The sequence below is a fragment of the Condylostylus longicornis genome, unplaced genomic scaffold (genome assembly GCF_029603195.1).
Source record: "Condylostylus longicornis isolate FDR11 unplaced genomic scaffold, ASM2960319v2 ptg000011l, whole genome shotgun sequence".
NCBI lineage: Eukaryota > Metazoa > Arthropoda > Insecta > Diptera > Dolichopodidae > Condylostylus > Condylostylus longicornis.
The window spans coordinates 4,285,396-4,298,134 of NW_026577980.1; the positions used below are offsets into that span (position 1 = coordinate 4,285,396).

General features: G+C 22.4%; 1 protein-coding gene across 2 annotated transcripts in view; it reads right to left on the reverse strand.

Annotated features, from left to right (window-relative positions):
* The window catches only part of LOC129619248 (serine-rich adhesin for platelets), a 154,602-nt gene extending 143,334 nt beyond the window's left edge, over window positions 1-11,268 (reverse strand). Inside the window, exon 1 of one of the 2 annotated variants that reach the window (XM_055534404.1) lies at window positions 11,163-11,268. The gene's annotated coding sequence lies outside the window, so the exon portion shown is untranslated. Of the gene's footprint in view, window positions 1-7,487; window positions 7,755-11,162 lie in introns of those variants that run through there. The other variant, XM_055534402.1, reaches the window with a different exon arrangement.
* Between the last annotated feature and the right edge of the window lie 1,471 nt (window positions 11,269-12,739).

The following is a 12,739-nucleotide window of genomic DNA, read 5'->3' on the forward strand; positions in this document are numbered from 1 at the left end:
TTAACTCATAATATGGCGCTTGAATTTAAAACTTAATCATTATTCGAATTAAAATTAATTTATTTTATTGACTATTTTACATATTTTTTTTTTAATAAAAAATTTACATAACATATGATACTTATTTTATGAGATATTAAGTGGGATCAATATAAATCTTTGACAGAATCTATTACTTTAAATCAAATTTTTCCCAAGAATTATTAATAAGAATTAAGAAATATGACAATTAAAATTGCTTTTTGTTACATGATTAGTAGCAGCTATATTAAAGGTATTTGAAATTTTCTATACCAGCTATAAATTTAATTTTTAATTACTGAACTTAGATGATTTTTATGAAAAGATTTTCTGTTATTTATTTCTTTGTCAATCGGATTAAAAACGAATTAAGTTTTTATAAAAATATTTTAATTTCAATGAAACGTGTGTATACGAGAATTATTTAAAATATTTGTCGATAATTTATTAATGATTTTGATAGAATAAAATGAATAACTTATAAATTATGTGCGATATGAAGAAAAAGATTTTAATATTTATAGTCTTAAAATATTGAAAAAATTTTCAAGATTAAATGATTTTTTTGAAAAATTACTTATTTCAAGTTATGTACTGTAATTTTGGTTTTTATATTATTTTTAGTGAGTTAGAGGAGCATTTTAGAAGAAGGAACATATAATCCAATCCCTTTTTAAATGATGCCTATAATGATGTCATTAAGGAGATTCTATGTGTTATTACTATTAGGTGTAGTAAAAATTATTACAATTTTTTAAATTTTAGTAGCGACTGTTTGTGTGTTTACAGCAATATACTATTTTTTCTGTAATTGATAAGTTTGGTCAATATTCTTTGACTTTTTTATAATAAGCACATTTTTGTGAATCAAAAACTAGTTTATCGTCAATCATTAAAATCGTGAAAAAAGTGGTTGTATTTGGCGAATTAGACTGTAATCAATATCATTAATTAATTAGTCAATCTCTCAATTCTCTAACCGCTATTCAAAATAGCTTTGCTATTGACAACTTTTAAAAATACTCGTTTTTTGATTTTATTTAAGGGTGTTAAAAATGTGTTATTTAATCCTTTTTTCCTTAGTTACTTTATTATAATCGCAATTTTCAATTGCATCTATGTATGTACATATATGTAAATTTGGGGTTTACGTAGTAAAATTCAATTAAAATTCGTTTTTTAATTCAATTTTGCAAATCGTGCGTTTGACATCGGGTCAATTTATAAAATTTTTGGTATGAATTTTCGATAGAAACTTTAATTACTAAAGAACTACAATAGCATACAAAATACAATTAAATATTGCCAGTGAACATTATCAATATAATATGAAAATTCTTTTTCTTTAATCATAGGATTAAAATATTGGCAAACATTTAAAAATAATAAGCATATAAAAAAAAAGACCCTTCGATTCTACATCATTAAAAACACTTTCTCGCCCTCTAAACAATTAATATTTAAGGGCATTTGGAAACCCTTTTCAATTTATTTTCATTTTATTACCATTTAATAGTATAACAAAACAGTATAACAAAACAGTATAACACATGTCTATTGCATTTTATTATCATAAGATCTATATATTTATGTAGATTTAGAAAATAAGGGGGCGCTTCTATTATTCTATGTCTTAATTAATAATTATATATGCACACAAGGATATGAGTATAAGTATGTAAAAATAATAACAATGCTGGACATAAAAAATTTTCTTTTATATAGATTACAGTATACAAGTGAAAGGCATTTTAATCTTTTTAAATTTGTGGCCAACAAAAACCACATGGTGTGAATAAGTATATAATAAATGTAATTCAAACGTTCTATTGAGTATTCTAATACAGTTAAGCTATGGTATAACAATATTTTTTTTTTAATTTTTATTTTTATACAGTGTGATAAAATAAACATTACCAGCCAGAATCTGTCATTATATAAGCATATATATACACATATGATATAAGTGCCAATCTTAATTTATGTAGTTTTAATCAATTTCAGCACGAAAATGTTGTCTTACGTATAAAACAAATAATGCAAACAGTATTAGAAAGACTTATGTATGGAAATCATAAAGTATTTTGAACGGCCGAATAAAAAGGGGTGAACTATAACGTGTAAAAATTTAATATTGCGATAATTGAGAGTTTGTTTTGTTAAAAAAAAACATTTTGGGTTTCCGATTGTTTTTTTTTTATTTTTGTTTTTGTATTTCATTTTAGTTTTGATATCATTATAGGCTTACAAAGTAATACAATAACAATTTACATATATGTATATGGATTAAATGATTTTATTGAAGATTTATTAAATTAAATTGAAGGATTAATGCACGCATCTATTGTTCATTATTTACTTTAGAACTGTATAATTTTTTAATAAAATCTAGAATATTATATTTCATTAATGCTAGTAGTTGAATTGTAATGCAAAATAAAAAGGTTGTTGTTGGAATAGGTCGGTTGGTTGGTCAAGGAGTACAGCAAGACCGTTGTTATTTGGGAAGAATGGTGGTTACTTCCAAATATTTAAATTTGTTATAACCGATATCCATATCTCAATCGTACTATACATCGTACTTAAAGAAGTGAATGTTAAAGAAGTAACTCTTATCACCAAAAAACAACTCTTTTATCTACTTTTAACGCATCGCCCTATGATAACAAGCATAATATAAAATTCTAACTTTTATTTTAGCGCCAATAATGAAATATTTAGAATGTGTCTACATTTAAGTAGTTCACTTTTTTTTAATTATAAATCACTTATATTTTTAGGTGTGTTATTAAATTATTTAGGCGTCTGCATAATATTAATTTGGTTCGTTGATATACAAATTATGTTTTCTATTAATTTATGCAAAAAATTTATTGGTAAATTGCCAATATAACTCTATTTAGACTTTATTATTCAGTGTGTAGTATTTTTAGCATGCAAGTAAATAAATGAAATACAAAAATTGCAACTTATACTTCATTTATACTCGTACCAATAAATAAATTTTGGTTATAATGCGTACTAGAAAACGCTATGTAATCAAAATATGCATTTAAATTTTTAATTAGCTAAGGAAATCCGTATATCTTGCTGAATACGCATACAAAATTACATTGATTTCATATAGTTACACGATTTTATGAAATATTTTGAAAAATGTAATTTTATTATTTCAAAATATACGCGCCAGGTAACTAACAGACAAATTGACAATATGATTTTAATTAAGAAAACTCTCCCCTAATAACAGTACTTATCTCAGTATGAATAAAACAATAAAAAATATTTTGTCACTTTACTATAAATGAATTCCAGATGTTTAAAATGTTTGTAACCGTTTAATTTTATTCATTGCTTCGAAATACTTGTATAAAGTGGTTATAAGGTGCTTCAGAAGTAATTTTGAATTAAAAGGCGGCGTATTTTTAATATTATAGCAGTTCACGCTCACAATATGAATATAAGAATAAGCAACAATTATTTTGTTATATCAGAAAAAATCAAATGATTAACGCACCTATTCAAGGATGCCGATTAATATGAAATTTCAAAGCAGTGTATGACTGAACATAAAATGTACTGTACGGAGTACGGAGAATATGGGTATATTATACTGAATTAATAACTTGCCTATTAATATAAATATTGAACATTAATATGTATATATAACATATTTATTTTATACCTATATAAGAATACGAAGCCATATATCGAAATGGATATGCGTAACTGTATAGTAAAAATTTCGAACTTTCAGTTAGGGAAACCGTTAGTAAGGGGAACATTTTTATTGTAAGCACCTTGTTTATAATTAAATTTTAAGCGGTTATTGTACACCAATATTTTTATTCATAACTTTGGTTTTTTTGTATTGTGTTTTGTTGTATGCCATTCACGCGTGTAACTTTATTAATATTTTTTGAAAACAACAAAACATTTTTCTTTTATTTTGATGATGTTAAGAAAACGCACAAAATTGAACTTTCAACAAAAACAAAAAAAAAAAATTAAAAAAAATAAACCAGCATAATTGAAGTTTTCGATTTCAATTCGCTGTTTTTTTTTAAAATAACTTCACTATTAAATGGGAGTAAAAACGCGATTTTGCAATTACTTTAATATTACAAAAAAAATGACAGTGTAAAGAATATTAAAGAAAAAAAACTTTCGATTTACAAGCGTTTTTTTTTGTCTTAATCGTTAAAATTTATTAGAAAACGCTGAAAAATTTTTATAAAAAAACTTATCATCGTCCAAAAATATGTATGTATATCGGTAGTCGGTACTCGGTAGCATTAAAAAATTGTATGTGTACATTTAAAATTTTTTTTGGTATATTGACAACATTAAAATTGATTTGAAGTTGAAATGATGAAATTAATAAAAATATGTTGACGGTAGCAGAAAAATTATTATTATTGGATTTTGACACCGAATGAGATAAACGGGTTACAAGCGATTAAATAAAGTAAAAAATACACAAATGTTTTTTTTGCTTTGCTTTAATGCCGAGATCATCAAGTTAATTTGTTTTAATATTGTAATGTGTATAATGGTTTACAAAAATGGCTAAATATTAGATTCAGATAAATATTTTAACCAGTTTAATCCTAGCGAAAGTTATGGCGAGCTATATACTTATAGTATTTGGAACCAATTCAAAACTAAAGTATGTAAGATTACTGTAAGAGTCGCCTGTCCCGTATTGCTTATAATAATTTGCAATTTGTGCACTTTTAATTGAATTAAGGTAAGTATGCTGGTTGTCTTATAATGCCAAATATTAATTCTTTTTTATAATTTTAGAACTTTCGTCAAAAATTTGCATTGTACGTGGTTTGGAACTGGAAGTAGAGTAATAAGGGTATAATATATACCACAGCGACATCTACCGGAATAATTTTACAAAAAGTTTTTCATTTTGGAATGAAGTATTTTGTAATTTTGAATGAAAATGGCATAAGTATATTTTATTTTTAGTTATTTGGTAGGGAATTTTTTGCATTGAGTTTCTTAGTAAAACAAAATATAATTGATTGTATTGAATAGGAGAATGATGTTAAAATTGTTGGGTAAGGTCGGTCAAATAGACTCCAAGATCTACTGTTTAAAAATATTACTGTAATTTTTCTAAAATTTTTTGTAAATAGAAAAAAGTAAAAACTTTTAAAAAATTTGTACTGAAATCGAAAAATTTGTAAAGTTTATGAGCGTATTTGAAATCATTAAATTATAAGTAAAATAATAATAATAACTTTGATGAGAGGTAAATAGCCTTTGGGTGGTGATGAATTGATGTAAAAGTAAATTATCTTTTTATATATACATATATACATATATAAAAAAATTAATTCCTCAGGCTAATTCAATTTTGTTTCTTTATTATACGATAGTAAGGGAATTTAACTTTTTTCTCTGATTTTTTTAATTAGTATTTTATTTTTCTTGCTTAGAAAATTACTAAATTAATTATTAATATTATTGTATTTTTGGAATATCTTTTACAAAATGAACAATTGGAAAGTATAATTAAAGGTTAAAAGATTGTTGACTGTATTCAAGTATAAGAAAAAGAGTTAAAACTTTAATTAAGCTTTAAATTTATTTTTTGATGATCAGTGAAATATAAAATGATATTATTTACTAGATTTATGATATTTCATTGTATTTTTCTAAAATGTCTGATGTTTTATAATAAAAATTTGTTGTTGTTGTTGAGGGCGAAGAAACCTCAATTTTATTTTATGAAAGAGACACTCTAATTATTAACTTGAAATATGTTGGTAAAAATGAAAATTAAAGAAAGTTTATGTACATTTGTACATATGTAGACTAAAAATCACCTCAAGGTCTGTGAAGGTAAATGTTATAGATATTGTTAGTTAGTAAATGGCCTTGACGAATCTAGGCGATAATTACTTGAAAACTTTATCTAGAATTTTTTAATTTTACATTTGAATGTGTATACAAAAACTAATGTACATTTTAGAATTGACAATTTTAGAATATAATCAAAAATACCGGATTTCACATATATTTCTTATTATTGTAAAAGTATTGTTCATTATTTTATAATTGACCATTAAGGTTTATAACACACCTTAAACAAGTTAATAACTAAAAGGAGCAAAATTATTTCAAAAATTTTGATTTCTGTATTTGATAAAGTAAATATTTATTACAAATTTAATTAATTATACTCAACTATACTTGAATATTGTTGTTTATAAAATGAAAGTCAGTTCTATTATACGATAGTATTGATCATAACATTTTGATTAATTGTAAGTTATTCGATAACGTTGCTAAGTACAAGAAATAATTTCACTGGTGACAATTTAAATTTGAATTAATTATAAAATTTAAATTAAATAAATCATAATGCAAGTAATTTATTGTAAATCTTAAATTAAGAGTAAATGTAGTATAAAATATTTGCTAAAGTAATTCAAATAATTGCGCTCAGCCATATTGAACATAATTTCACCATTTTATCACGTTGGAATTTGAAATTTCCACATATTTACTCCTATACTTTGTTAAAAAAAATTTCAAAAGTTTGAATCAATATGTTATGCATCTGGCGCTTTAGGGTTAATGTTTAATTATTAAGAAGAACTATTATAGTTAATGTCGCATTAAGTGGAAGCAATTAATTAATTTAAATAACTTCAGTTTATAAGATATATTATAATGATATTGTCTTGAAAAATGTTAAGAAATCGTGAAGGATATTTATTTTTTAGGTAAAAGATTATACATAAACGTACATATTAAATATAGAGTGACAGACAAGATATTAACAGATTCGTCTTCAATTTTTTATAAAAAAATCTTTCTAGTTTACATTGAAAAATATTAATAATCTACCTATGCATGTGTTACACGTATAATTTAGCATAACTGTTAACTGGTAATATGTCACATATACACTATTTATGAGAATATTAGCTTGATATCATACTATCTTGCCATACTAATAGCTTTTTAGTATTATGTGGAAAATTTTTTTGATTGCTATCATAAATTTTATTGTCATATTTTATAAGGATGGGCCGTTTGTATGGATATCGTTACCAAATTCCATATTTCTACTATATTTTACAAAAATCAGAAGTGTTTTAGAGGTAGATTGTAGATTTAGAACCAGAGTATTAATGCAACGTGATTGCGTATAAGGATCCATTGTGTTTCACCCCTGAGTGCGGAGCATGTCCCTACACCACCCGCTCGATATTCACGGTCCTGATGAATTCAGTAGCTTTTAAGGTGCAGAAGGTAATTTTAAGTTTTTCATTTATTAAATATGTTGTAAATCAAAATTTTAATATTTGTCTACTAATATTTTTTTTATATTTTTAGGTTTTTTCTACAGAGAATATTTTAAATGGACCACTCTTTTTGAAGATTTTATGTATATAGGCATATTATTCATATGTAATAATGTTTAGTTGCAATTGACTTACCTGGATAATATTTCAATACATTAAATATGTCGCTTATCCAAAAAATAATATATATATATGTACATAATATGTAAATATTCGTACGTAAATATAGTTAATAACCTTAAAAAACCTTCGAATCTGGTAATTTATTTTTTTATTTTTTGATTTAATTTTTGTCTCGAAGAATTTTTTGTTTTTGTAAAATGAGCGAAAGAAAAAAATTATCCTTGATAAATAAATTTTCCTTTCCTCTTTCTTTTTTTTCACATATACCTACATATATATTTGTATTTGTTAGTTAGGCACAAAAAAATCGTGTATTTTTTAAAAATATATTTTAATAAATTATCATTATTTTTGTATTTATTTTTAAATCAAAATATTAAATAAATAAAGACACAACTTTAACGAAAAATTAATTTAAATTTTTTTTTTAATAAAACAAAAATTTATTTTCAATTTAAATCATAAATTTTTTCATAAACAATAATTGAAAAAATTATTAAACACAATTTTTAAAATTTAAATTATAAAATTTTGTAAATTCTTTTATAAAATTAAAATAAATAATTTTAAAGCAAAAATAATTTGAGATTTTTCACATTTTTCAATTTAATTTTTTCTCCATTTTAATCGCCCAATTTACAATTTTTAAGGAATTAATAATTTATTTTCGATATTACAATGTAAAATGAATAATTTGATTCACAACTTATAGAATTTTAAAAATTAATTTACGATATTAACAAAAATTTTGAATATAAAACAGAAAAGCTGTATAATTTGAAATATTAAAAATAAAGAATATTAAATTTTTCTTGTATATAAAAATAAATTACTTATAAAAAAGAGCACACACTTAAAAAAATAAACACTTTTTCAATATTAAATAATTATTACATAAATTAAAAACTGAACAAAATTAAAGAAAATATTTCTTATATAAACAGAACACAAAAGTTATAATTAAATTTTCCAGTATTAATTAAAATAAATAAAAACTTTTAAAAACTCTTTTATATTTTATAAAACATTGGATAGCCAGAGAGGTGTTACACGTACGTTAATTATTTTGGCGCCAGATTATCTCTGACACTTCATATGAAAATTATTTATTGTCGTTGTTGATATAAAATTTATTAATATTAAAAAATATGCATTCAATTTCGAATATTAAAAATAAATTTTTCTCACTCTTTTCAATTTTGAATATATGTTTGATTTTCTTTTTTTTTTATTAAATATTATTTGTTATCTCTCTTTTATTGTAAATAGTTGTACTGTACTCAATTTTGCGCGAATATTGATTTTGAAATTGTCAAAAAGTAGTAATATTTTTGATTTATTGACAGCTGATACAAAGTTAATTTGCTATGACGTTTAAATCTCTACATAAATAATTAAAATAATACAAATGTAAGAAATTTAAAAGATCATTTTCGTAAATATTTATTAAGTATGGAATTAAAATCAATAAGTATATTATTTTAATTTTTATTTATTCATATGAGCTTTATGCATAAGAAGAGTCTTTAATTAAAACAGAACACTAAAATAGGCTAATTGTATAAATGAATGTGTTAATACTGCATACAACAATAATAATGAATTTATTTTGAATACAAAAACATATTATTTGATAAGAAAATTTAACATCTGATTATACAAAGAGAAATGTAAATGAGAGAGAGAAAGAGAGGGAAACAGAGTACCTAACTATATTATTTGTTTTCAATAAATTATTTCTTTGGAATAAGTACCCTATACCTATACCTACCTAAATAATGACTTTTAAACTGCTTTATTTAATATAAATTATTATATTATACAGTTAAACCCAAACAGAACGAACCTCAATAATTTAAACGTAAATATGTATTTTATTAGGTGTATTTAAATGTTTATTTTTACTCATTTTTAAATAGCTACCGTACGTGATGACCCTAGATAATGCAAAAACTTTTATATTTCAATGTTGTAAAAGATTCTTTGTTAATTTTGAACGTTGTTTCTATCTCCTATAGACAAAACCTCTATTGTATAAGAAATTGGCGGAAGTTTCTGAAGTTTAAAACCTTATAGAAATGGAATCCAAGTGCAAAATATCAAAATATTCATGGAATAAGAAAGTATACTTATACCGGGGTAAAAAATCTGAGACAAAAGAAATAAATTTATAGCCTAAATATTACTTAATAACAATAGTTTACGTATCATATGTCAAAAACTACATCCTGAAATTCAATCCCTTGCAACAAAACTTTAAGATATTTAAAAATTTTTATTAAAAAAAATTATCACAATAGAAAACGCTATAATAATTTTATATTTGAATAAAAATTCAAATATAAACTCATGTTATCTATAAAAATAATCGTTTTTGATAATTTTTTTTTTTATTAATAAAAAATAAAATATAACATTTTTATAAATTGTTTTAATATTCTAATATTTTTGATAAAAACACAATACAAAAATGTTGCTATATTATCAGATTATCATGTAGTAAAACTATAATCCAAAAAAAAAAAAATATTCGAAATTATTTAAAAATCTTTTGTTTCCTCTCAATTTTTTTTTATTTGAAAATTATTTTTATGAGTAAAATTAGTGAAATGAGAAATAAAAGCAGAAAAAATTGCTTATTTATTACGAAATAATTTTTTTTACTAAAATTTATTAAAATTAAACTACTGTTTAAAAATTACTATTTAAGTATTTAAGTATATGCAAAAGTATTAAGTATATAAAAGAAAACAATAAAAAATGTTTACAAATTTTTTGTGATCTCTCTCAATATTTTTTTTCTTTTAATTTACCTTTTGTTTTTTCTCTGTTTTAATTTAGCATAATACGAATATAAAATATTTGTAGTTGAGGTTATGTGAAACTTAAGTCAAAAACAAATTAGCAAAAAGAAATGAAAGAAGAAATGCTTTCTTTTCTTTGCTTTTTTTTGTTTTATATTTCAACAATTTTGTTTATTGCCCTTTATTGTCATATCATTTAGTTAAAATATTTCAGTTTGTTGTCGGCTTCCTTTTATAATATGTTTACACAAAACTACAATATAATAGAGAAGAGTGAAAAAATCTACTATTATATAAAGAAAAATAAAGTTTTACATTTATTATAACATATATATATACATAAAAATAGAAAAAAATAAGAGAGAAAATAAGATTAAATTTGATATTTTAACAAAATGGACAAGAAATATATTTCAAAAAAAAATTAATTTGTTCAAAAAATATTCGGACATCAATCTAAATATTATCATTATTAAGCTAATTATAATCGCTATATTATAATTTCAAATGTCATAGAGTTGTGTTCATATATAAATAAGAAATGTATAAGAGTGAGTTGAGTATGTCTTATAATTTGAGTTTATTTTCTTTTAAATAACGATATTAAAATATTAATTTTTTTCCGGTATTATTAATTAATTATATGATTAATATAATGATAAGAGAGAAAAAAAACAAACAAATAAAATGAAAATTTTTTACACAAATATCAAGAGCAGACAGGTGAAAGTCTTCTCTTAATTATATGATAATCATTACATTAAGCATTTAACATAAAATAATAATTAAAACCAAAAAGAAATGCAATTATAATTAAAATTAAAATTTATTGTGAATTATTTTAATTATAAAAATTATTGTGAATGAATTTAAAATTTCATACTTTTTTTAATTATTTTATTATTGTACCTTATTGAAATTTAATCAATTTTTTTTTGATTTAGCAAATTAAATATTGAAAAATTATTTATTGTTGATTTTAAAATTCACTTGTAAAATTTAAATGAAAACTCAGTTTTTTTTATTTGTGTTGTTATTATTACTGATTAAATATTTTTAATAGTTATTATCAAAAAATTAAAACAAAGTAATTTAAACTTTGATTCGGAAACATGCACGTCATAAATGTCAGTTTACATTTCTAATTTATTTCGTATTTGATTGATATTGATAAACGTATTGATTTAGAAACACCAAAAGATCATGTTATTTATATATTTCTAGAAAATTAAATTTGTATGTATGTACGTTAATATAAAGTTTACAAGAAAGAAATAACGAAATTTTATCACTGAAATTATTTTATTGCATTTACAAAATTTTTCTTTACCGTTAGTAAAACTTCACCGAAGCGTGGTTACTGAAGAACTAAATTTAAAATCAAAATATTTTTTTCTCATATGGTATTATTTATTTTGTTGTTGCTGTTGAATTTGGTTTTTGAGATAATATGACGCTACAAGAAAGCGTCACATTATGTTGCGAATGTTGATTATATTGTTGCTACATAAATATTTTTTTTTTCTTCAATATTTTAGTTGCTTTATTTAATGCACCTACTCTTAAGCTGCAATTCATACCGTTTCTTTTTTAAAACATGAAAATATTAAAAGAGTATGAGAAAAATGGTGTAGTGTGGTGAGTACACCTAGTAGTATTAATTTCTTGTTTTTTTATATGGAAAATAAAAATGCACACAGAAATCAAAAGTACCTATGAAAAAGGTCTCTAAGAACAAAATTTTCATATAGTATTTGTAATTGTGATGTTGAAGATGGTAAGTTGCTTATTTTATTATTGCTGCTACCTTTTCTATATTCTATATATATTTTCTTTTTGTTTTCAATATTTTTGTTATTGAAGTTGTGTAGCTCTTTTATTATTATTTTTGTTTATTGCAGTTATGTCGCATTAGTTTTGTTTATATTTTTTCCTATTTCAACATTGGAAACGGTACTTTAATAATTATGAATGTGTTTGTGATATTTTTTGAATTTTGATTTCAAACTCTATTAAAAATTGTGGTTATGTAGAGTTGGTGTGGCGAGGAAAATTAATAGAATTCTTGTTCTTTAAGAAAAATGAAAGTAAAATTAATTTAAAAATTTAAGTGATTTTTGTTTCAATGTTTAAGTTTCTTTCATGTTGTATGTGATTATAATTTCATATTTCATACTTTAAAATATCAAAATAATTTAAAAACAAATATTTTTGTAAGCGTTATAAAAACTGAAATTTAAATATTAAAAGTAAAATTACAACACAACGTTAATGTTTCTAACCTCTGAACGACAGAATCTTGTTTCTAACCTCTGAAGATGCTAAATTAATTGTGAATTCATTATTTATAAAAACCTAATTTTATTTAGTCTATTATTAGCAAAATCAGATTTTGCTCAATCTTGTATAAAAAGTTGAGTATAAATGGTCACTCTTATTTGTGGCATCTATAACAACTTC